Source organism: Chiloscyllium punctatum, chromosome 5 (genome assembly GCF_047496795.1).
Source record: "Chiloscyllium punctatum isolate Juve2018m chromosome 5, sChiPun1.3, whole genome shotgun sequence".
NCBI lineage: Eukaryota > Metazoa > Chordata > Chondrichthyes > Orectolobiformes > Hemiscylliidae > Chiloscyllium > Chiloscyllium punctatum.
The window spans coordinates 41,990,070-42,015,626 of record NC_092743.1 but is presented as its reverse complement, the minus strand read 5'-3'; the positions used below and the strand labels follow the sequence as shown (position 1 = coordinate 42,015,626).

General features: G+C 54.1%; 9 non-coding genes across 9 annotated transcripts; 4 read left to right on the top strand and 5 right to left on the bottom strand.

The window, feature by feature from the left end:
* Positions 1-2,176: 2,176 nt before the first annotated feature.
* trnam-cau (transfer RNA methionine (anticodon CAU)) lies at positions 2,177-2,249 on the bottom strand. Its single transcript has one exon. It is a non-coding gene; the product is annotated as a tRNA-Met (tRNA).
* A 5,333-nt stretch (positions 2,250-7,582) lies between these two features.
* trnaa-cgc (transfer RNA alanine (anticodon CGC)) lies at positions 7,583-7,655 on the top strand. Its single transcript has one exon. It is a non-coding gene; the product is annotated as a tRNA-Ala (tRNA).
* A 281-nt stretch (positions 7,656-7,936) lies between these two features.
* Positions 7,937-8,009, bottom strand: trnam-cau (transfer RNA methionine (anticodon CAU)). The gene has a single exon. It is a non-coding gene; the product is annotated as a tRNA-Met (tRNA).
* Positions 8,010-14,732: 6,723 nt separating this feature from the next.
* trnaa-ugc (transfer RNA alanine (anticodon UGC)) lies at positions 14,733-14,805 on the top strand. The gene has a single exon. It is a non-coding gene; the product is annotated as a tRNA-Ala (tRNA).
* A 272-nt stretch (positions 14,806-15,077) lies between these two features.
* On the bottom strand, positions 15,078-15,150 carry trnat-cgu (transfer RNA threonine (anticodon CGU)). Its single transcript has one exon. It is a non-coding gene; the product is annotated as a tRNA-Thr (tRNA).
* Positions 15,151-17,260: 2,110 nt separating this feature from the next.
* Positions 17,261-17,333, top strand: trnaa-ugc (transfer RNA alanine (anticodon UGC)). The gene has a single exon. It is a non-coding gene; the product is annotated as a tRNA-Ala (tRNA).
* Positions 17,334-17,605: 272 nt separating this feature from the next.
* Positions 17,606-17,678, bottom strand: trnat-cgu (transfer RNA threonine (anticodon CGU)). Its single transcript has one exon. It is a non-coding gene; the product is annotated as a tRNA-Thr (tRNA).
* Positions 17,679-19,788: 2,110 nt separating this feature from the next.
* On the top strand, positions 19,789-19,861 carry trnaa-ugc (transfer RNA alanine (anticodon UGC)). The gene has a single exon. It is a non-coding gene; the product is annotated as a tRNA-Ala (tRNA).
* A 272-nt stretch (positions 19,862-20,133) lies between these two features.
* Positions 20,134-20,206, bottom strand: trnat-cgu (transfer RNA threonine (anticodon CGU)). Its single transcript has one exon. It is a non-coding gene; the product is annotated as a tRNA-Thr (tRNA).
* Between the last annotated feature and the right edge of the window lie 5,351 nt (positions 20,207-25,557).

Below are 25,557 nucleotides of genomic sequence, written 5' to 3'. Positions count from 1 at the left end.
GGAACCGCTCGACAGGATCCGCCCTCTCCTTTTCCCGAAGGGTCTCAAGGACGCTACGTGCTGACCACTTCCTGATGGACTTGTGGTCAAAGGTGTTTTTCCTCATAAATTTCTCCACGAAGGACAGGTGATACGGAACGGTCCAACTACTCGGAGCGTTCCGCGGCAGCGAGGCCAGGCCCATCCTTCGCAACACCGGGGACAGGTAGAACCTCAGTACGTAGTGACACTTGGTGTTTGCGTACCGGGGATCCACGCACAGCTTGATGCAGCCACACACAAAGGTGGCCATCAGGGTGAGGGTGGCATTGGGCGTGTTTTTTCCCCCATTGCACCGGTCTTTGTACATAGAGTCTCTTCGGACCCGGTCCATCTTTGATCTCCAAATGAATTGGAAGATGGCCCGGGTGACTGCGGCGGCACAGGTCCTGGGGATAGGCCAGACCTGTGCCACATATAGCAATACTGAGAGTACCTCACACCTGATGACCAGGTTTTTTCCCGCGATGGAGAGCGACCGTTGCCCCCATCTGCCTAGAGAGCCCTCTGGAGGAACTTTTTTTTTTTTTTTTTTTTATTTCAAAAATATACTTTATTCATAAATGATTTGATGGTCTGTACATTGGATCATGCCATACATATGTCCATATTTACAAACACAGATTCGACTTTATTCTTGTCCTTTACAATCCTGTGCATTTTTTCAATCTTGTATATATACATATATTTGGCTGAGGCATCAGCAGAGCCCAAAAAAACGTCTGTATGGGCCCCCTGTTCTTCTTTCGGCAGGCCGATCTTACACAGTGGTCTTTCCCCACCGCGCCTTGGCGGCAGCTGCCCCAAGCTTCAGCGCGTCCCTCAACACGTAGTCTTGGACCTTGGAATGTGCCAGTCTGCAACACTCGGTCGGGGTCAACTCCTTCAGCTGGAAGATCAACAGGTTTCGGACCGCCCAGAGAGCGTCCTTCACCGAGTTGATGATCCTCCAGGCGCAGTTAATGTTCGTCTCGGTGTGAGTCCCGGGGAACAGGCCATAGAGCACGGAGTCCCGCGTCACGACGCTGCTCGGGACGAACCTCGACAAGCACCACTGCATTCCTCTCCAGACTTCCTCTGCATAGGCACATTCCAGAAGGAGGTGTGTGACAGTCTCGTCCCCCCCGCAGCCACTTCGAGGGCAGCGTGCGGTGCGGCAGAGAGTCCGGGCGTGCATAAAGGATCTCACAGGCAGAGCCCTTCTCACCACCAGCCAAGCCACGTCTTGGTGCTTGTTGAAAAGTTCTGGCGATGAGGCATTCTGCCAAATGGCTTTGACAGTCTGCTCAGGGAACCGCTCGACAGGATCCGCCCTCTCCTTTTCCCGAAGGGTCTCAAGGACGCTACGTGCTGACCACTTCCTGATGGACTTGTGGTCAAAGGTGTTTTTCCTCATAAATATCTCCACGAAGGACAGGTGATACGGAACGGTCTGGAGGAACACAACATCCACGCAGTCAGTCAGCACTCACTTGAACGTGTCGCAAGTCTCCAATCAGTCAGACAGCGCTCTCGAGTGCTACCTCACACTTGTTGTGACTGCTGGCGCCGATCGGTTCGTTTGGATTCTGGAATCTCAGAGCGTCTCGCTGGCGATTCTTTCGGCGGCACCGTGTTTTCCAGAAGACTTCGCGCACGTGCTGCTGCTGCTGCTGCTCGGATGTGTCGATAGTCGCGTCGCGTTGTTCGGTTGAATACAGCGTGCAATCTCGAGAGGAAATCACCTGCTGCTCTCAGCTCATCGTTCCGAAGCACCATGGGGGCTAAGCAAGTGCACGTCGTCGGGGAATTAGCTCAAATGGTAGAGCGCTCGCTTCGCATGCGAGAGGTAGTGGGATCGATGTCCACATTCTCCACAGTGCTTTTCCTGGGGACACGCTTGAGACGCAAGCAGTGTGACCCTCGCGTGAACCCTGCGTGTGGCTCCAGTCTTTGCTGCTGCACAGATAGCACGATGGTGAGTTTACAAAATGCTGTGCAGAAAAAAAAGTTGAGCACGTGTCGCCCAGATGTTAAACCTTCCAGCAACGCGTTTGCTCTGGGGTGGTCAGTTCAAATCAGGCGTGAAGCCGTCCAAAGCAATTATTATTGCCCGCGGAGAGAAAGAAAACACGTCCGGTGACAAAGGCCACAGTCTTGCCTTCTCTGAAGATTGAACTCAGGACCTTCAGATTATGAGACTGACGCGCTGCCTACTGCGCTAAGAAGGCCAGCCGACAGCCGAGGCTCATACCGCGTGCCCAAATAGGCCGGTTTTCAAGGTGCCGCGAGCCACAGAGCAACCCTCGTCAGAAAGCTGCAGCTCCAGTGAGGCCAGGATATCGGCTTTCAATCCACAATCACGCACCTCGCCCGTTACATGCTGGGCTCTGGCCCGTGCAGAGACACGGCCCACTCGCGGTACCGCAGAGCCGTGGCGTCAGGAGCTCGGCAAAGCCCGGTATGTCTTGCGCTTGGCAGGCAACATTCGGCAAAGCCTTTCACTTCTTTGTCTCGATGGCTCCGCTGCTGGAGAGCCACGTCACAGCGCACTAAGATCCTTTGCTCAGCACTCCATGCAGGCAAGAAGGGAGGTGCTTCCGTTTACCAAAGAGCCTAAGAAAATGAGGGTTTGCTTCAGGAAAAGAAGGAAGCACATGTCAGGTATAGACAGGATAGATCGAGTGAATCCGTACAAGAGTGTAAAGACAGTAGGGAAATCAGGAGGGTAAAAAGGGGACCTGAGATAGTTTTGGCAGATAGAGTTAAGGAAAATCCAAAGGGATTTTGCAAATACATTATAAGGACAAAAGGGTGACTAGGGAGAGAATAGGGCCCCTCGAGGATCAGCACAGCGGCCTTTGTGCCGAGCCGCAGGAGAGGCTGGGCCGATACTAAACGAGTATTTTGCATCAGTGTTTACTGTGGAAAAGGATAGAATGTAGGGAGAAGTATAGAATATAGGGAAATGGATGGTGACATCTTGAAAATTGTCCACATTGCAGAGGAGGAATGCTGGATGCCTTGAAGCGCGTACAAGTGGATCAATGCCCAGGACCTGATCAGGTCTGGGGGAAGCTAAGGAAGTGATTGCTGGGCCCCTTGCTGAGATATTTGTATGGTTGATATAAAATCATGAGGCGTATAGATCGGATAAATAGAGAAAGTCTTTTCCCTGGGGTGCGGGAGACCAGCACTAGAGGGCAGAGGTTTAGGGTGAGAGGGAAAAGATATGAAAGAGAACTAAGGGGCACCTTTTTCACACAGAGGGTGGTACGTGTATGGAATGAGCTGCCAGAGGAAGTGGCGGAGGCGAGTACAATTGCAATATTTAAAAGGCATCTGGGTGGCTATATGAATAGGAAGGGTTTGGAGGGATATGGCCCGGGTGCCGGCAGGTACGACTAGATTGGGATGGGATATCTGGTCGGAAAGGTCCGACCGAAGGGTCTCTTTCCGTGACGTACATCTCTATGACTCTATGACTCCTTTCAAGCAAAGTTTTCCCGCGAAGCGGCGCTCTAAACTGCTCGATGACAACTTACTATGTCAACGTCCGGACGAAGGAGTCTTCCATTCCTGTCGGAAAACTGCCTGTGGACTTCTCTTCGTTTCCTCTTCATGAAATCTGGCCTGCACGGGGTGTGCCACTTCCACAGTTGCACAAGTTGAACAGCAACGCATCCGAGCAGGTCAGCACTTAGGAAAGGCCCTACCGGTCAGACAGGGCTCGCGGGTGCTGCTTCAGACGAGTGGCGGTTGCTCTTTGCATCTCGGCCTGCTTGGCGTGTATCTGAAAGCAGCACTTTGCGGAACCTGACCGCAGGGCTGCAGCTCACGAGGATGAAGGAGAAGCCCTCTTTTTTCGTCTGGTAACAGCCCCAAGTGTTCTCTTTCTCCAAAATACACCTTCTTCTTCTTCAGAGAAGTCTGCCTGTTGGTGTGCTGTGACGTCTGCAGTTGCAAACCACGAGCAGCAGGGAGCCCTCTGGAGGAACACAACTTTTTTTTTTATTTCAAAAAATATACTTTATTCATAAATGATTTGATGGTCTGTACATTGGATCATGCCATACATATGTCCATATTTACAAACACAGATTCGACTTTATTCTTGTCCTTTACAATCCTGTGCATTTTTTCAATCTTGTATATATACATATATTTGGCTGAGGCATCAGCAGAGCCCAAAAAAACGTCTGTATGGGCCCCCTGTTCTTCTTTCGGCAGGCCGATCTTACACAGTGGTCTTTCCCCACCGCGCCTTGGCGGCAGCTGCCCCAAGCTTCAGCGCGTCCCTCAACACGTAGTCTTGGACCTTGGAATGTGCCAGTCTGCAACACTCGGTCGGGGTCAACTCCTTCAGCTGGAAGATCAACAGGTTTCGGACCGCCCAGAGAGCGTCCTTCACCGAGTTGATGATCCTCCAGGCGCAGTTAATGTTCGTCTCGGTGTGAGTCCCGGGGAACAGGCCGTAGAGCACGGAGTCCCGCGTCACGACGCTGCTCGGGACGAACCTCGACAAGCACCACTGCATTCCTCTCCAGACTTCCTCTGCATAGGCACATTCCAGAAGGAGGTGTGTGACAGTCTCGTCCCCCCCGCAGCCACTTCGAGGGCAGCGTGCGGTGCGGCAGAGAGTCCGGGCGTGCATAAAGGATCTCACAGGCAGAGCCCTTCTCACCACCAGCCAAGCCACGTCTTGGTGCTTGTTGGAAAGTTCTGGCGATGAGGCATTCTGCCAAATGGCTTTGACAGTCTGCTCAGGGAACCGCTCGACAGGATCCGCCCTCTCCTTTTCCCGAAGGGTCTCAAGGACGCTACGTGCTGACCACTTCCTGATGGACTTGTGGTCAAAGGTGTTTTTCCTCATAAATATCTCCACGAAGGACAGGTGATACGGAACGGTCCAACTACTCGGAGCGTTCCGCGGCAGCGAGGCCAGGCCCATCCTTCGCAACACCGGGGACAGGTAGAACCTCAGTACGTAGTGACACTTGGTGTTTGCGTACCGGGGATCCACGCACAGCTTGATGCAGCCACACACAAAGGTGGCCATCAGGGTGAGGGTGGCATTGGGCGTGTTTTTTCCCCCATTGCACCGGTCTTTGTACATTGAGTCTCTTCGGACCCGGTCCATCTTTGATCTCCAAATGAATTGGAAGATGGCCCGGGTGACTGCGGCGGCACAGGTCCTGGGGATAGGCCAGACCTGTGCCACATATAGCAATACTGAGAGTACCTCACACCTGATGACCAGGTTTTTTCCCGCGATGGAGAGCGACCGTTGCCCCCATCTGCCTAGTTTCTGTCTCATCTTCCTGATCCGCTCCTCCCAGGTCTTGGCACACGCCCCAGCCCCCCCGAACCAAATACCCAGCACCTTCAGGTGGTCAGTCCTGACGGTGAAGGGGATAGAGGATTGGTCGGCCCAGTTCCCGAAGAGCATGGCCTCGCTCTTGCCTCGGTTTACCTTGGCCCCCGAGGCCCGTTCGAACTGGTCGCAGATGCACACGAGTCTGTGCACGGACAGCGGATCCGAGCAGAAAACAGCGACGTCATCCACGTACAGGGAGGCCTTAACCTGCAGGCCCCCGCTGCCAGGAATAGTCACCCCTCTCAGGCTCGCATCCTTCCTGATGGATTCGGCAAATGGCTCTATGCAACACACAAACAAGGCGGGTGAGAGGGGGCATCCCTGCCTGACTCCAGATCTTACAGGGAAGCTATCTGATTCCCACCCATTGATTGAGACTGCACTGACAATGTTGGTGTAGAGCAGTCTGATCCAATTTCCGATTCCCTCCCCAAAGCCCATTTTGGAGAGGACATCCCTCATATATGTATGCGATATCCTGTCAAAGGCTTTCTCCTGGTCCAGGCTGATGAGGCAGGTGTCCACCCCCCTGTCCTGCACGTAGGCGATCGTATCCCTGAGGAGTGCGAGACTCTCAGAGATCTTCCTGCCCGGTACAGCACAGGTTTGGTCCGGGTGGATCACCGATCCCAGAGCAGACCTGACCCGGTTGGCGATGACCTTTGACAGGATTTTGTAGTCTGCATTTAACAGTGAGATCGGTCTCCAATTTCTAATTTCCTCCCTCTCCCCCTTCCGCTTGTAGACGAGGGTGATGATGCCTTTCCTCATGGATTCACTCATGGTACCTGCCCGAAGCATACTGACATACACCTCCAGCAGGTCCTGGCCGATCAAGTCCCAAAGAGCGGAATAAACCTCGACCGGTAAGCCGTCGCTTCCGGGAGTTTTATTCTTTTCGAAGGACTCGAGGGCCTTGGTCAGTTCATCCAGAGATAGCGGCTGGTCCAGCCTCTCTCATGTTCCGTCATCTAGGACCTCCGTGATAGAGGACAGGAACGACTGGGAGGCCGCGCTGTCGGTCGGCTTCGAGTCATACAGGCTGGCGTAGAAGGATTTGCTGATCCTCATGACGTCAGCCTGAGATGACGTTACCGAGCCATCTTCTTTCTTCAGGCTGCTGAGCACGGAGCTCTCTTTGTGCACCTTCTGGAAGAAGAAACGTGAGCACGTCTCGTCCTGCTCCACCGAGCGGACCCTGGACCGGAAGATTATCCTGGAGGCCTCCGAGGCAAAGAGCGAGGCTTGCTGGCCCTTCACCTCCTTGAGGTCCTCCGTGACATCCACCCCCATCGTCTGCAGCAGGAGCAGGTTCTGCATACTTTCCTGGAGCTGGGACAGTTTTCCCCGCCTCTCTCTCGCCTCCTGGACACCTTTGAGGATAAAGAACCTCTTGATGTTCCCTTTTACCGTTTCCCACCAGTCCGCTGGAGACTCAAAGAGGGGCTTCACGGTTCTCCAACCTGCGTAATCCCTCTTGAGCTCTTCGATGTTTCCCGGGGTCAACAGCTTAGTGTTCAGTTTCCACGTTCCCTTGCCCGCCCGCTGTTCGTCCTGTAGGTGACAGTCGGCCAGCAGGAGGCAGTGGTCAGAGAAGAACACCGGCTTGACGTCGGTGGATCTGACCGAGAGCGTTCGGGACACAAACAGGTAATCTATCCTTGAGCGGATAGACCCGTCTGCCCGTGACCAGGTGTATCTACGCTGCGCTCCATCTGCAGGGGCGCTGAAGACGTCGTGCAGCTTGGCGTCTTTGACCGTTTCCATCAGGGCCCTGGACGTAGCGTCCGGTTTACTGTCCCCCCCGCCGGATCGTCCATCAGCATCAATGTTCCTCTGGAGGAACACAACATCCACGCAGTCAGTCAGCACTCACTTGAACGTGTCGCAAGTCTCCAATCAGTCAGACAGCGCTCTCGAGTGCTACCTCACACTTGTTGTGACTGCTGGCGCCGATCGGTTCGTTTGGATTCTGGAATCTCAGAGCGTCTCGCTGGCGATTCTTTCGGCGGCACCGTGTTTTCCAGAAGACTTCGCGCACGTGCTGCTGCTGCTGCTGCTCGGATGTGTCGATAGTCGCGTCGCGTTGTTCGGTTGAATACAGCGTGCAATCTCGAGAGGAAATCACCTGCTGCTCTCAGCTCATCGTTCCGAAGCACCATGGGGGCTAAGCAAGTGCACGTCGTAGGGGAATTAGCTCAAATGGTAGAGCGCTCGCTTCGCATGCGAGAGATAGTGGGATCGATGCCCACATTCTCCACAGTGCTTTTCCTGGGGACACGCTTGAGACGCAAGCAGTGTGACCCTCGCGTGAACCCTGCGTGTGGCTCCAGTCTTTGCTGCTGCACAGATAGCACGATGGTGAGTTTACAAAATGCTGTGCAGAAAAAAAAGTTGAGCACGTGTCGCCCAGATGTTAAACCTTCCAGCAACGCGTTTGCTCTGGTGTGGTCAGTTCAAATCAGGCGTGAAGCCGTCCAAAGCAATTATTATTGCCCGCGGAGAGAAAGAAAACACGTCCGGTGACAAAGGCCACAGTCTTGCCTTCTCTGAGGATTGAACTCAGGATCTTCAGATTATGAGACTGACGCGCTGCCTACTGCGCTAAGAAGGCCAGCCGACAGCCGCGGCTCATACCGCGTGCCCAAATAGGCCGGTTTTCAAGGTGCCGCGAGCCACAGAGCAACCCTCGTCAGAAAGCTGCAGCTCCAGTGAGGCCAGGATATCGGCTTTCAATCCACAATCACGCACCTCGCCCGTTACATGCTGGGCTCTGGCCCGTGCAGAGACACGGCCCACTCGCGGTACCGCAGAGCCGTGGCGTCAGGAGCTCGGCAAAGCCCGGTATGTCTTGCGCTTGGCAGGCAACATTCGGCAAAGCCTTTCACTTCTTTGTCTCGATGGCTCCGCTGCTGGAGAGCCACGTCACAGCGCACTAAGATCCTTTGCTCAGCACTCCATGCAGGCAAGAAGGGAGGTGCTTCCGTTTACCAAAGAGCCTAAGAAAATGAGGGGTTGCTTCAGGAAAAGAAGGAAGCACATGTCAGGTATAGACAGGATAGATCGAGTGAATCCGTACAAGAGTGTAAAGACAGTAGGGAAATCAGGAGGGTAAAAAGGGGACCTGAGATAGTTTTGGCAGATAGAGTTAAGGAAAATCCAAAGGGATTTTGCAAATACATTATAAGGACAAAAGGGTGACTAGGGAGAGAATAGGGCCCCTCGAGGATCAGCACAGCGGCCTTTGTGCCGAGCCGCAGGAGAGGCTGGGCCGATACTAAACGAGTATTTTGCATCAGTGTTTACTGTGGAAAAGGATAGAATGTAGGGAGAAGTATAGAATATAGGGAAATGGATGGTGACATCTTGAAAATTGTCCACATTGCAGAGGAGGAATGCTGGATGCCTTGAAGCGCGTACAAGTGGATCAATGCCCAGGACCTGATCAGGTCTGGGGGAAGCTAAGGAAGTGATTGCTGGGCCCCTTGCTGAGATATTTGTATGGTTGATATAAAATCATGAGGCGTATAGATCGGATAAATAGAGAAAGTCTTTTCCCTGGGGTGCGGGAGACCAGCACTAGAGGGGCAGAGGTTTAGGGTGAGAGGGAAAAGATATGAAAGAGAACTAAGGGGCACCTTTTTCACACAGAGGGTGGTACGTGTATGGAATGAGCTGCCAGAGGAAGTGGCGGAGGCGAGTACAATTGCAATATTTAAAAGGCATCTGGGTGGCTATATGAATAGGAAGGGTTTGGAGGGATATGGCCCGGGTGCCGGCAGGTACGACTAGATTGGGATGGGATATCTGGTCGGAAAGGTCCGACCGAAGGGTCTCTTTCCGTGACGTACATCTCTATGACTCTATGACTCCTTTCAAGCAAAGTTTTCCCGCGAAGCGGCGCTCTAAACTGCTCGATGACAACTTACTATGTCAACGTCCGGACGAAGGAGTCTTCCATTCCTGTCGGAAAACTGCCTGTGGACTTCTCTTCGTTTCCTCTTCATGAAATCTGGCCTGCACGGGGTGTGCCACTTCCACAGTTGCACAAGTTGAACAGCAACGCATCCGAGCAGGTCAGCACTTAGGAAAGGCCCTACCGGTCAGACAGGGCTCGCGGGTGCTGCTTCAGACGAGTGGCGGTTGCTCTTTGCATCTCGGCCTGCTTGGCGTGTATCTGAAAGCAGCACTTTGCGGAACCTGACCGCAGGGCTGCAGCTCACGAGGATGAAGGAGAAGCCCTCTTTTTTCGTCTGGTAACAGCCCCAAGTGTTCTCTTTCTCCAAAATACACCTTCTTCTTCTTCAGAGAAGTCTGCCTGTTGGTGTGCTGTGACGTCTGCAGTTGCAAACCACGAGCAGCAGGGAGCCCTCTGGAGGAACTTTTTTTTTTTTTAATTCAAAAAAATATACTTTATTCATAAATGATTTGATGGTCTGTACATTGGATCATGCCATACATATGTCCATATTTACAAACACAGATTCGACTTTATTCTTGTCCTTTACAATCCTGTGCATTTTTTCAATCTTGTATATATACATATATTTGGCTGAGGCATCAGCAGAGCCCAAAAAAACGTCTGTATGGGCCCCCTGTTCTTCTTTCGGCAGGCCGATCTTACACAGTGGTCTTTCCCCACCGCGCCTTGGCGGCAGCTGCCCCAAGCTTCAGCGCGTCCCTCAACACGTAGTCTTGGACCTTGGAATGTGCCAGTCTGCAACACTCGGTCGGGGTCAACTCCTTCAGCTGGAAGATCAACAGGTTTCGGACCGCCCAGAGAGCGTCCTTCACCGAGTTGATGATCCTCCAGGCGCAGTTAATGTTCGTCTCGGTGTGAGTCCCGGGGAACAGGCCGTAGAGCACGGAGTCCCGCGTCACGGCGCTGCTCGGGACGAACCTCGACAAGCACCACTGCATTCCTCTCCAGACTTCCTCTGCATAGGCACATTCCAGAAGGAGGTGTGTGACAGTCTCGTCCCCCCCGCAGCCACTTCGAGGGCAGCGTGCGGTGCGGCAGAGAGTCCGGGCGTGCATAAAGGATCTCACAGGCAGAGCCCTTCTCACCACCAGCCAAGCCACGTCTTGGTGCTTGTTGGAAAGTTCTGGCGATGAGGCATTCTGCCAAATGGCTTTGACAGTCTGCTCAGGGAACCGCTCGACAGGATCCGCCCTCTCCTTTTCCCGAAGGGTCTCAAGGACGCTACGTGCTGACCACTTCCTGATGGACTTGTGGTCAAAGGTGTTTTTCCTCATAAATATCTCCACGAAGGACAGGTGATACGGAACGGTCCAACTACTCGGAGCGTTCCGCGGCAGCGAGGCCAGGCCCATCCTTCGCAACACCGGGGACAGGTAGAACCTCAGTACGTAGTGACACTTGGTGTTTGCGTACCGGGGATCCACGCACAGCTTGATGCAGCCACACACAAAGGTGGCCATCAGGGTGAGGGTGGCATTGGGCGTGTTTTTTCCCCCATTGCACCGGTCTTTGTACATAGAGTCTCTTCGGACCCGGTCCATCTTTGATCTCCAAATGAATTGGAAGATGGCCCGGGTGACTGCGGCGGCACAGGTCCTGGGGATAGGCCAGACCTGTGCCACATATAGCAATACTGAGAGTACCTCACACCTGATGACCAGGTTTTTTCCCGCGATGGAGAGCGACCGTTGCCCCCATCTGCCTAGTTTCTGTCTCATCTTCCTGATCCGCTCCTCCCAGGTCTTGGCGCACGCCCCAGCCCCCCCGAACCAAATACCCAGCACCTTCAGGTGGTCAGTCCTGACGGTGAAGGGGATAGAGGATTGGTCGGCCCAGTTCCCGAAGAGCATGGCCTCGCTCTTGCCTCGGTTTACCTTGGCCCCCGAGGCCCGTTCGAACTGGTCGCAGATGCACACGAGTCTGTGCACGGACAGCGGATCCGAGCAGAAAACAGCGACGTCATCCATGTACAGGGAGGCCTTAACCTGCAGGCCCCCGCTGCCAGGAATAGTCACCCCCCTCAGGCTCGCATCCTTCCTGATGGATTCGGCAAATGGCTCTATGCAACACACAAACAAGGCGGGTGAGAGGGGGCATCCCTGCCTGACTCCAGATCTTACAGGGAAGCTATCTGATTCCCACCCATTGATTGAGACTGCACTGACAATGTTGGTGTAGAGCAGTCTGATCCAATTTCCGATTCCCTCCCCAAAGCCCATTTTGGAGAGGACATCCCTCATATATGTATGCGATATCCTGTCAAAGGCTTTCTCCTGGTCCAGGCTGATGAGGCAGGTGTCCACCCCCCTGTCCTGCACGTAGGCGATCGTATCCCTGAGGAGTGCGAGACTCTCAGAGATCTTCCTGCCCGGTACAGCACAGGTTTGGTCCGGGTGGATCACCGATCCCAGAGCAGACCTGACCCGGTTGGCGATGACCTTTGACAGGATTTTGTAGTCTGCATTTAACAGTGAGATCGGTCTCCAATTTCTAATTTCCTCCCTCTCCCCCTTCCGCTTGTAGACGAGGGTGATGATGCCTTTCCTCATGGATTCACTCATGGTACCTGCCCGGAGCATACTGACATACACCTCCAGCAGGTCCTGGCCGATCAAGTCCCAAAGAGCGGAATAAACCTCGACCGGTAAGCCGTCGCTTCCGGGAGTTTTATTCTTTTCGAAGGACTCGAGGGCCTTGGTCAGTTCATCCAGAGATAGCGGCTGGTCCAGCCTCTCTCGTGTTCCGTCATCTAGGACCTCCGTGATAGAGGACAGGAACGACTGGGAGGCCGCGCTGTCGGTCGGCTTCGAGTCATACAGGCTGGCGTAGAAGGATTTGCTGATCCTCATGACGTCAGCCTGAGATGACGTTACCGAGCCATCTTCTTTCTTCAGGCTGCTGAGCACGGAGCTCTCTTTGTGCACCTTCTGGAAGAAGAAACGTGAGCACGTCTCGTCCTGCTCCACCGAGCGGACCCTGGACCGGAAGATTATCCTGGAGGCCTCCGAGGCAAAGAGCGAGGCTTGCTGGCCCTTCACCTCCTTGAGGTCCTCCGTGACCTCCACCCCCATCGTCTGCAGCAGGAGCAGGTTCTGCATACTTTCCTGGAGCTGGGACAGTTTTCCCCGCCTCTCTCTCGCCTCCTGGACACCTTTGACGATAAAGAACCTCTTGATGTTCCCTTTTACCGTTTCCCACCAGTCCGATGGAGACTCAAAGAGGGGCTTCACGGTTCTCCAACCTGCGTAATCCCTCTTGAGCTCTTCGATGTTTCCCGGGGTCAACAGCTTAGTGTTCAGTTTCCACGTTCCCTTGCCCGCCCGCTGTTCGTCCTGTAGGTGACAGTCGGCCAGCAGGAGGCAGTGGTCAGAGAAGAACACCGGCTTGACGTCGGTGGATCTGACCGAGAGCGTTCGGGACACAAACAGGTAATCTATCCTTGAGCGGATAGACCCGTCTGCCCGTGACCAGGTGTATCTACGCTGCGCTCCGTCTGCAGGGGCGCTGAAGACGTCGTGCAGCTTGGCGTCTTTGACCGTTTCCATCAGGGCCCTGGACGTAGCGTCCGGTTTACTGTCCCCCCCGCCGGATCGTCCATCAGCATCAATGATGCAGTTGAAGTCTCCGGCCAGAATGACCGGCCTGGACGTAGCCAGCAGCAGTGGAAGCTGTTGCAGGACGGCCAACCGTTCACTCTTACCCACTGGGGCGTACACGTTGATTAGTCTCACGGGAGCGTTTCTGTATTTGACGTCCACGACGAGGAGGCGCCCGCCCACCACCTCCTTAACCTCGGAGATGGTGAAGTTGCCTCCCCGCAACAGGATACCCAGGCCGGAGGCGCGGCTATCGTTGCCCCCCGACCACACTGACGGCCCGTGGGCCCACAAGCTCGACCATCTCCTGTAACTGCTGAGGTGCGGTATCCCGCACTCCTGCAGAAACAGGACATCGGCTTTGACGTTGGCCAGGAAGGCCAGCGTTGAAACACATCGCGTAGCCGCTTTAATGCTACGCACATTTATGCTGGCAATTTTAAACCCCATTTTAACAGTTTGCGGGGTTACCAGTGTCCATTTTCTTCTGGTCTTGCTCCAGTGGGGTAGCTGCGTGCATCCCCGTGGTGACAGCAAACTGCTGGACCTTCCCAGGGCTGAGGTAGTTGTCCGGCTCCACGCTGGAGTCATTTCCCCGCTCTGGTGTCATCGTGTCAGACCCAGGGTCCGCATCGCCCCGTTCTCCATCTGACATCAGGGCTGTCACTGGGACGCTGCTCCCAGTTCCCTGGAGCTGTGGGCCGGTGGGTACCCCTTGGTTCTCACCGGGTAGGGGGAGGCCTTCACCCATCCCCTCAGAGGGATCGTCTTTTCCTTCTTGGGCGGTGTTGCCCTCCTTTCTCCCCACGGCGCTCTGCCTCTTCCTCCGGAGGCGACCCTTCTTGCGCCCGTCCTCACCCTCGGAGGAGCTGCCTGTATCCTCCTCTTGGAGGTGTCTCTTCCCCCTTCGCTTGGTGGCTTTGGGGCCCTCGAGAGGTTTCCTTTTCCTGTTTTTAACGATAATCCACTGCTCTGCCTCCTTTGATCCCTCCTCTTCCATTTCCTCTGTCTGTCTTGCAGGAGCTTGGGTCGCCTGCTGCATCTCCCCGCTGTCTGCTGCCTGCTCCTCTACAACTTTCCCTTCCTTCTGGGTGCCTCCAGGCACAGTTCCTTTGCTGATTCGCGGTACCTCGTTAGACTTTGTCGGTCCGCGGCTCGTGTTGCCACCTCCGGCCATCTGTGCGTAGGTGGCGGCTCCTCGTCTTGGGCAGGCCTTGTACATGTGGCCCGCCTCCCCGCACAGGTTGCAGCTCTTTTCCTCCCGACAGTCCTTTGTCAAGTGACCCTCCTGTTTGCAGTTCCTGCAGATGGTCACTTTGCAATCCACCGCCACGTGTCCCGACTTCCCGCAGGTTCGGCACACTTTGGGCTGCCCTGCATATGTCAGGTAGCCTCTGCTCCCTCCCCTCTGGAGGAACACAACATCCACGCAGTCAGTCAGCACTCACTTGAACGTGTCGCAAGTCTCCAATCAGTCAGACAGCGCTCTCGAGTGCTACCTCACACTTGTTGTGACTGCTGGCGCCGATCGGTTCGTTTGGATTCTGGAATCTCAGAGCGTCTCGCTGGCGATTCTTTCGGTGGCACCGTGTTTTCCAGAAGACTTCGCGCACGTGCTGCTGCTGCTGCTGCTCGGATGTGTCGATAGTCGCGTCGCGTTGTTCGGTTGAATACAGCGTGCAATCTCGAGAGGAAATCGCCTGCTGCTCTCAGCTCATCCTTCCGAAACACCATGGGGGCTAAGCAAGTGTACAGTTTAGGGGAATTAGCTCAAATGGTAGAGCGCTCGCTTTGCATGCGAGAGGTAGTGGGATCGATGCCCACATTCTCCACAGTGCGTTTCCTGGGGAGACGCAAGCAGTGTGACCCTCGCGTGAACCCTGCGTGTGGCTCCAGTCTTTGCTGCTGCACAGATAGCACGATGGTGAGTTTACAAAATGCTGTGCAGAAAAACAAGTTGAGCACGTGTCGCCCAGATGTTAAACCTTCCAGCGACGCGTTTGCTCTGGTGTGGTCAGTTCAAAGCAGGCGTGAAGCCGTCCAAAGCAAATATTATTGCCCGCGGAGAGAAAGAAAACGCGTAAGGTGACAAAGGCCACAGTCTTGCCTTCTCTGAGGATTAAACTCAGGACCTTCAGATTACGAGACTGACGCGCTGCCTACTGCGCTAAGAAGGCCAGCCGACAGCCGAGGCTCATACCGCGTGCCCAAATAGGCCGGTTTTCAAGGTGCTGCGAGCCACAGAGCAACCCTCGTCAGAAAGCTGCAGCTCGAGTGAGGCCAGGATATCGGCTTTCAATCCACAATCACGCACCTCGCCCGTTACATGCTGGGCTCTGGCCCGTGCAGAGACACGGCCCACTCGCGGTGCCGCAGAGCCGTGGCGTCAGGAGCGCGGCAAAGCCCGGTATGTCTTGCGCTTGGCAGGCAACATTCGGCAAAGCCTTTCACTTCTTTGTCTCGATGGCTCCGCTACTGGAGAGCCACGTCACAGCGCACTAAGATCCTTTGCTCAGCACTCCATGCAGGCAAGAAGGGAGGTGCTTCCGTTTACCAAAGAGCCTAAGAAAATGAGGGTTTGCTTCAGGAAAAGAAGGAAGCACATGTCAGGTATAGACAGGATAGATCGAGTGAATCCGTACAAGAGTGTAAAGACAGTAGGGAAATCAGGAGGGTAAAAAGGGGACCTGAGATAGCTTTGGCAGAGAGAGTTAAGGAAAATCCAAAGGGTTTTTGCAAATACATTATAAGGACAAAAGGGTGACTAGGGAGAGAAGAGGGCCCCTCGAGGATCAGCACAGCGGCCTTTGTGTCGAGCCGCAGGAGAGGCTGGGCCGATACTAAACGAGTATTTTGCATCAGTGTTTACTGTGGAAAAGGATAGAATGTAGGGAGAAGTATAGAATATAGGGAAATGGATGGTGACATCTTGAAAATTGTCCACATTGCAGAGGAGGAATGCTGGATGCCTTGAAGCGCGTACAAGTGGATCAATGCCCAGGACCTGATCAGGTCTGGGGGAAGCTAAGAAAGTGATTGCTGGGCCCCTTGCTGAGATATTTGTATGGTTGATATAAAATCATGAGGCGTATAGATCGGATAAATAGACAAAGTCTTTTCCCTGGGGTGCGGGAGACCAGCACTAGAGGGGCAGAGGTTTAGGGTGAGAGGGAAAAGATATGAAAGAGAACTAAGGGGCACCTTTTTCACACAGAGGGTGGTACGTGTATGGAATGAGCTGCCAGAGGAAGTGGCGGAGGCGAGTACAATTGCAACATTTAAAAGGCACCTGGGTGGCTATATGAATAGGAAGGGTTTGGAGGGATATGGCCCGGGTGCCGGCAGGTACGACTAGATTGGGATGGGATATCTGGTCGGAAAGGTCCGACCGAAGGGTCTCTTTCCGTGACGTACATCTCTATGACTCCTTTCAAGCAAAGTTTTCCCGCGAAGCGGCGCTCTAAACTGCTCGATGACAACTTACTATGTCAACGTCCGGACGAAGGAGTCTTCCATTCCTGTCGGAAAACTGCCTGTGGACTTCTCTTCGTTTCCTCTTCATGAAATCTGGCCTGCACGGGGTGTGCCACTTCCACAGTTGCACAAGTTGAACAGCAACGCATCCGAGCAGGTCAGCACTTAGGAAAGGCCCTACCGGTCAGACAGGGCTCGCGGGTGCTGCTTCAGACGAGTGGCGGTTGCTCTTTGCATCTCGGCCTGCTTGGCGTGTATCTGAAAGCAGCACTTTGCGGAACCTGACCGCAGGGCTGCAGCTCACGAGGATGAAGGAGAAGCCCTCTTTTTTTGTCTGGTAACAGCGCCAAGTGTTCTCTTTCTCCAAAATACACCTTCTTCTTCTTCTTCTTCTTCAGAGAAGTCTGCCTGTTGGTGTGCTGTGACGTCTGCAGTTGCAAACCACGAGCAGCAGGGAGCCCTCTGGAGGAACACAACATCCACGCAGTCAGTCAGCACTCACTTGAACGTGTCGCAAGTCTCCAATCAGTCAGACAGCGCTCTCGAGTGCTACCTCACACTTGTTGTGACTGCTGGCGCCGATCGGTTCGTTTGGATTCTGGAATCTCAGAGCGTCTCGCTGGCGATTCTTTCGGCGGCACCGTGTTTTCCAGAAGACTTCGCGCACGTGCTGCTGCTGCTGCTGCTCGGATGTGTCGATAGTCGCGTCGCGTTGTTCGGTTGAATACAGCGTGCAATCTCGAGAGGAAATCGCCTGCTGCTCTCAGCTCATCCTTCCGAAACACCATGGGGGCTAAGCAAGTGTACAGTTTAGGGGAATTAGCTCAAATGGTAGAGCGCTCGCTTTGCATGCGAGAGGTAGTGGGATCGATGCCCACATTCTCCACAGTGCTTTTCCTGGGGAGACGCAAGCAGTGTGACCCTCGCGTGAACCCTGCGTGTGGCTCCAGTCTTTGCTGCTGCACAGATAGCACGATGGTGAGTTTACAAAATGCTGTGCAGAAAAACAAGTTGAGCACGTGTCGCCCAGATGTTAAACCTTCCAGCGACGCGTTTGCTCTGGTGTGGTCAGTTCAAAGCAGGCGTGAAGCCGTCCAAAGCAAATATTATTGCCCGCGGAGAGAAAGAAAACGCGTAAGGTGACAAAGGCCACAGTCTTGCCTTCTCTGAGGATTAAACTCAGGACCTTCAGATTACGAGACTGACGCGCTGCCTACTGCGCTAAGAAGGCCAGCCGACAGCCGAGGCTCATACCGCGTGCCCAAATAGGCCGGTTTTCAAGGTGCTGCGAGCCACAGAGCAACCCTCGTCAGAAAGCTGCAGCTCGAGTGAGGCCAGGATATCGGCTTTCAATCCACAATCACGCACCTCGCCCGTTACATGCTGGGCTCTGGCCCGTGCAGAGACACGGCCCACTCGCGGTGCCGCAGAGCCGTGGCGTCAGGAGCGCGGCAAAGCCCGGTATGTCTTGCGCTTGGCAGGCAACATTCGGCAAAGCCTTTCACTTCTTTGTCTCGATGGCTCCGCTACTGGAGAGCCACGTCACAGCGCACTAAGATCCTTTGCTCAGCACTCCATGCAGGCAAGAAGGGAGGTGCTTCCGTTTACCAAAGAGCCTAAGAAAATGAGGGTTTGCTTCAGGAAAAGAAGGAAGCACATGTCAGGTATAGACAGGATAGATCGAGTGAATCCGTACAAGAGTGTAAAGACAGTAGGGAAATCAGGAGGGTAAAAAGGGGACCTGAGATAGCTTTGGCAGAGAGAGTTAAGGAAAATCCAAAGGGTTTTTGCAAATACATTATAAGGACAAAAGGGTGACTAGGGAGAGAAGAGGGCCCCTCGAAGATCAGCACAGCGGCCTTTGTGTCGAGCCGCAGGAGAGGCTGGGCCGATACTAAACGAGTATTTTGCATCAGTGTTTACTGTGGAAAAGGATAGAATGTAGGGAGAAGTATAGAATATAGGGAAATGGATGGTGACATCTTGAAAATTGTCCACATTGCAGAGGAGGAATGCTGGATGCCTTGAAGCGCGTACAAGTGGATCAATGCCCAGGACCTGATCAGGTCTGGGGGAAGCTAAGAAAGTGATTGCTGGGCCCCTTGCTGAGATATTTGTATGGGTGATATAAAATCATGAGGCGTATAGATCGGATAAATAGACAAAGTCTTTTCCCTGGGGTGCGGGAGACCAGCACTAGAGGGGCAGAGGTTTAGGGTGAGAGGGAAAAGATATGAAAGAGAACTAAGGGGCACCTTTTTCACACAGAGGGTGGTACGTGTATGGAATGAGCTGCCAGAGGAAGTGGCGGAGGCGAGTACAATTGCAACATTTAAAAGGCACCTGGGTGGCTATATGAATAGGAAGGGTTTGGAGGGATATGGCCCGGGTGCCGGCAGGTACGACTAGATTGGGATGGGATATCTGGTCGGAAAGGTCCGACCGAAGGGTCTCTTTCCGTGACGTACATCTCTATGACTCCTTTCAAGCAAAGTTTTCCCGCGAAGCGGCGCTCTAAACTGCTCGATGACAACTTACTATGTCAACGTCCGGACGAAGGAGTCTTCCATTCCTGTCGGAAAACTGCCTGTGGACTTCTCTTCGTTTCCTCTTCATGAAATCTGGCCTGCACGGGGTGTGCCACTTCCACAGTTGCACAAGTTGAACAGCAACGCATCCGAGCAGGTCAGCACTAAGGAAAGGCCCTACCGGTCAGACAGGGCTCGCGGGTGCTGCTTCAGACGAGTGGCGGTTGCTTTTTGCATCTCGGCCTGCTTGGCGTGTATCTGAAAGCAGCACTTTGCGGAACCTGACCGCAGGGCTGCAGCTCACGAGGATGAAGGAGAAGCCCTCTTTTTTTGTCTGGTAACAGCGCCAAGTGTTCTCTTTCTCCAAAATACACCTTCTTCTTCTTCTTCTTCTTCAGAGAATTCTGCCTGTTGGTGTGCTGTGACGTCTGCAGTTGCAAACCACGAGCAGCAGGGAGCCCTCTGGAGGAACACAACATCCACGCAGTCAGTCAGCACTCACTTGAACGTGTCGCAAGTCTCCAATCAGTCAGACAGCGCTCTCGAGTGCTACCTCACACTTGTTGTGACTGCTGGCGCCGATCGGTTCGTTTGGATTCTGGAATCTCAGAGCGTCTCGCTGGCGATTCTTTCGGCGGCACCGTGTTTTCCAGAAGACTTCGCGCACGTGCTGCTGCTGCTGCTGCTCGGATGTGTCGATAGTCGCGTCGCGTTGTTCGGTTGAATACAGCGTGCAATCTCGAGAGGAAATCGCCTGCTGCTCTCAGCTCATCCTTCCGAAACACCATGGGGGCTAAGCAAGTGTACAGTTTAGGGGAATTAGCTCAAATGGTAGAGCGCTCGCTTTGCATGCGAGAGGTAGTGGGATCGATGCCCACATTCTCCACAGTGCTTTTCCTGGGGAGGCGCAAGCAGTGTGACCCTCGCGTGAACCCTGCGTGTGGCTCCAGTCTTTGCTGCTGCACAGATAGCACGATGGTGAGTTTACAAAATGCTGTGCAGAAAAACAAGTTGAGCACGTGTCGCCCAGATGTTAAACCTTCCAGCGACGCGTTTGCTCTGGTGTGGTCAGTTCAAAGCAGGCGTGAAGCCGTCCAAAGCAAATATTATTGCCCGCGGAGAGAAAGAAAACGCGTAAGGTGACAAAGGCCACAGTCTTGCCTTCTCTGAGGATTAAACTCAGGACCTTCAGATTACGAGACTGACGCGCTGCCTACTGCGCTAAGAAGGCCAGCCGACAGCCGAGGCTCATACCGCGTGCCCAAATAGGCCGGTTTTCAAGGTGCTGCGAGCCACAGAGCAACCCTCGTCAGAAAGCTGCAGCTCGAGTGAGGCCAGGATATCGGCTTTCAATCCACAATCACGCACCTCGCCCGTTACATGCTGGGCTCTGGCCCGTGCAGAGACACGGCCCACTCGCGGTGCCGCAGAGCCGTGGCGTCAGGAGCGCGGCAAAGCCCGGTATGTCTTGCGCTTGGCAGGCAACATTCGGCAAAGCCTTTCACTTCTTTGTCTCGATGGCTCCGCTACTGGAGAGCCACGTCACAGCGCACTAAGATCCTTTGCTCAGCACTCCATGCAGGCAAGAAGGGAGGTGCTTCCGTTTACCAAAGAGCCTAAGAAAATGAGGGTTTGCTTCAGGAAAAGAAGGAAGCACATGTCAGGTATAGACAGGATAGATCGAGTGAATCCGTACAAGAGTGTAAAGACAGTAGGGAAATCAGGAGGGTAAAAAGGGGACCTGAGATAGCTTTGGCAGAGAGAGTTAAGGAAAATCCAAAGGGTTTTTGCAAATACATTATAAGGACAAAAGGGTGACTAGGGAGAGAAGAGGGCCCCTCGAGGATCAGCACAGCGGCCTTTGTGTCGAGCCGCAGGAGAGGCTGGGCCGATACTAAACGAGTATTTTGCATCAGTGTTTACTGTGGAAAAGGATAGAATGTAGGGAGAAGTATAGAATATAGGGAAATGGATGGTGACATCTTGAAAATTGTCCACATTGCAGAGGAGGAATGCTGGATGCCTTGAAGCGCGTACAAGTGGATCAATGCCCAGGACCTGATCAGGTCTGGGGGAAGCTAAGAAAGTGATTGCTGGGCCCCTTGCTGAGATATTTGTATGGGTGATATAAAATCATGAGGCGTATAGATCGGATAAATAGACAAAGTCTTTTCCCTGGGGTGCGGGAGACCAGCACTAGAGGGGCAGAGGTTTAGGGTGAGAGGGAAAAGATATGAAAGAGAACTAAGGGGCACCTTTTTCACACAGAGGGTGGTACGTGTATGGAATGAGCTGCCAGAGGAAGTGGCGGAGGCGAGTACAATTGCAACATTTAAAAGGCACCTGGGTGGCTATATGAATAGGAAGGGTTTGGAGGGATATGGCCCGGGTGCCGGCAGGTACGACTAGATTGGGATGGGATATCTGGTCGGAAAGGTCCGACCGAAGGGTCTCTTTCCGTGACGTACATCTCTATGACTCCTTTCAAGCAAAGTTTTCCCGCGAAGCGGCGCTCTAAACTGCTCGATGACAACTTACTATGTCAACGTCCGGACGAAGGAGTCTTCCATTCCTGTCGGAAAACTGCCTGTGGACTTCTCTTCGTTTCCTCTTCATGAAATCTGGCCTGCACGGGGTGTGCCACTTCCACAGTTGCACAAGTTGAACAGCAACGCATCCGAGCAGGTCAGCACTAAGGAAAGGCCCTACCGGTCAGACAGGGCTCGCGGGTGCTGCTTCAGACGAGTGGCGGTTGCTCTTTGCATCTCGGCCTGCTTGGCGTGTATCTGAAAGCAGCACTTTGCGGAACCTGACCGCAGGGCTGCAGCTCACGAGGATGAAGGAGAAGCCCTCTTTTTTTGTCTGGTAACAGCGCCAAGTGTTCTCTTTCTCCAAAATACACCTTCTTCTTCTTCTTCTTCTTCAGAGAAGTCTGCCTGTTGGTGTGCTGTGACGTCTGCAGTTGCAAACCACGAGCAGCAGGGAGCCCTCTGGAGGAACTTTTTTTTTTTTTTTTATTTCAAAAATATACTTTATTCATAAATGATTTGATGGTCTGTACATTGGATCATGCCATACATATGTCAATATTTACAAACACAGATTCGACTTTATTCTTGTCCTTTACAATCCTGTGCATTTTTTCAATCTTGTATATATACATATATTTGGCTGAGGCATCAGCAGAGCCCAAAAAAACGTCTGTATGGGCCCCCTGTTCTTCTTTCGGCAGGCCGATCTTACACGGAGGTCTTTCCCCACCGCGCCTTGGCGGCAGCTGCCCCAAGCTTCAGCGCGTCCCTCAACACGTAGTCTTGGACCTTGGAATGTGCCAGTCTGCAACACTCGGTCGGGGTCAACTCCTTCAGCTGGAAGATCAACAGGTTTCGGACCGCCCAGAGAGCGTCCTTCACCGAGTTGATGATCCTCCAGGCGCAGTTAATGTTCGTCTCGGTGTGAGTCCCGGGGAAAAGGCCGTAGAGCACGGAGTCCCGCGTCACGGCGCTGCTCGGGACGAACCTCGACAAGCACCACTGCATTCCTCTCCAGACTTCCTCTGCATAGGCACATTCCAGAAGGAGGTGTGTGACAGTCTCGTCCCCCCCGCAGCCACTTCGAGGGCAGCGTGCGGTGCGGCAGAGAGTCCGGGCGTGCATAAAGGATCTCACAGGCAGAGCCCTTCTCACCACCAGCCAAGCCACGTCTTGGTGCTTGTTGGAAAGTTCTGGCGATGAGGCATTCTGCCAAATGGCTTTGACAGTCTGCTCAGGGAACCGCTCGACAGGATCCGCCCTCTCCTTTTCCCGAAGGGTCTCAAGGACGCTACGTGCTGACCACTTCCTGATGGACTTGTGGTCAAAGGTGTTTTTCCTCATAAATTTCTCCACGAAGGACAGGTGATACGGAACGGTCCAACTACTCGGAGCGTTCCGCGGCAGCGAGGCCAGGCCCATCCTTCGCAACACCGGGGACAGGTAGAACCTCAGTACGTAGTGACACTTGGTGTTTGCGTACCGGGGATCCACGCACAGCTTGATGCAGCCACACACAAAGGTGGCCATCAGGGTGAGGGTGGCATTGGGCGTGTTTTTTCCCCCATTGCACCGGTCTTTGTACATTGAGTCTCTTCGGACCCGGTCCATCTTTGATCTCCAAATGAATTGGAAGATGGCCCGGGTGACTGCGGCGGCACAGGTCCTGGGGATAGGCCAGACCTGTGCCACATATAGCAATACTGAGAGTACCTCACACCTGATGACCAGGTTTTTTCCCGCGATGGAGAGCGACCGTTGCCCCCATCTGCCTAGTTTCTGTCTCATCTTCCTGATCCGCTCCTCCCAGGTCTTGGCGCACGCCCCAGCCCCCCCGAACCAAATACCCAGCACCTTCAGGTGGTCAGTCCTGACGGTGAAGGGGATAGAGGATTGGTCGGCCCAGTTCCCGAAGAGCATGGCCTCGCTCTTGCCTCGGTTTACCTTGGCCCCCGAGGCCCGTTCGAACTGGTCGCAGATGCACACGAGTCTGTGCACGGACAGCGGATCCGAGCAGAAAACAGCGACGTCATCCATGTACAGGGAGGCCTTAACCTGCAGGCCCCCGCTGCCAGGAATAGTCACCCCCCTCAGGCTCGCATCCTTCCTGATGGATTCGGCAAATGGCTCTATGCAACACACAAACAAGGCGGGTGAGAGGGGGCATCCCTGCCTGACTCCAGATCTTACAGGGAAGCTATCTGATTCCCACCCATTGATTGAGACTGCACTGACAATGTTGGTGTAGAGCAGTCTGATCCAATTTCCGATTCCCTCCCCAAAGCCCATTTTGGAGAGGACATCCCTCATATATGTATGCGATATCCTGTCAAAGGCTTTCTCCTGGTCCAGGCTGATGAGGCAGGTGTCCACCCCCCTGTCCTGCACGTAGGCGATCGTATCCCTGAGGAGTGCGAGACTCTCAGAGATCTTCCTGCCCGGTACAGCACAGGTTTGGTCCGGGTGGATCACCGATCCCAGAGCAGACCTGACCCGGTTGGCGATGACCTTTGACAGGATTTTGTAGTCTGCATTTAACAGTGAGATCGGTCTCCAATTTCTAATTTCCTCCCTCTCCCCCTTCCGCTTGTAGACGAGGGTGATGATGCCTTTCCTCATGGATTCACTCATGGTACCTGCCCGGAGCATACTGACATACACCTCCAGCAGGTCCTGGCCGATCAAGTCCCAAAGAGCGGAATACACCTCGACCGGTAAGCCGTCGCTTCCGGGAGTTTTATTCTTTTCGAAGGACTCGAGGGCCTTGGTCAGTTCATCCAGAGATAGCGGCTGGTCCAGCCTCTCTCGTGTTCCGTCATCTAGGACCTCCGTGATAGAGGACAGGAACGACTGGGAGGCCGCGCTGTCGGTCGGCTTCGAGTCATACAGGCTGGCGTAGAAGGATTTGCTGATCCTCATGACGTCAGCCTGAGATGACGTTACCGAGCCATCTTCTTTCTTCAGGCTGCTGAGCACGGAGCTCTCTTTGTGCACCTTCTGGAAGAAGAAACGTGAGCACGTCTCGTCCTGCTCCACCGAGCGGACCCTGGACCGGAAGATTATCCTGGAGGCCTCCGAGGCAAAGAGCGAGGCTTGCTGGCCCTTCACCTCCTTGAGGTCCTCCGTGACATCCACCCCCATCGTCTGCAGCAGGAGCAGGTTCTGCATACTTTCCTGGAGCTGGGACAGTTTCCCCCGCCTCTCTCTCGCCTCCTGGACACCTTTGAGGATAAAGAACCTCTTGATGTTCCCTTTTACCGTTTCCCACCAGTCCGCTGGAGACTCAAAGAGGGGCTTCACGGTTCTCCAACCTGCGTAATCCCTCTTGAGCTCTTCGATGTTTTCCGGGGTCAACAGCTTAGTGTTCAGTTTCCACGTTCCCTTGCCCGCCCGCTGTTCGTCCTGTAGGTGACAGTCGGCCAGCAGGAGGCAGTGGTCAGAGAAGAACACCGGCTTGACGTCGGTGGATCTGACCGAGAGCGTTCGGGACACAAACAGGTAATCTATCCTTGAGCGGATAGACCCGTCTGCCCGTGACCAGGTGTATCTACGCTGCGCTCCGTCTGCAGGGGCGCTGAAGACGTCGTGCAGCTTGGCGTCTTTGACCGTTTCCATCAGGGCCCTGGACGTAGCGTCCGGTTTACTGTCCCCCCCGCCGGATCGTCCATCAGCATCAATGATGCAGTTGAAGTCTCCGGCCAGAATGACCGGCCTGGACGTAGCCAGCAGCAGTGGAAGCTGTTGCAGGACGGCCAACCGTTCACTCTTACCCACTGGGGCGTACACGTTGATTAGTCTCACGGGAGCGTTTCTGTATTTGACGTCCACGACGAGGAGGCGCCCGCCCACCACCTCCTTAACCTCGGAGATGGTGAAGTTGCCTCCCCGCAACAGGATACCCAGGCCGGAGGCGCGGCTATCGTTGCCCCCCGACCACACTGACGGCCCGTGGGCCCACAAGCTCGACCATCTCCTGTAACTGCTGAGGTGCGGTATCCCGCACTCCTGCAGAAACAGGACATCGGCTTTGACGTTGGCCAGGAAGGCCAGC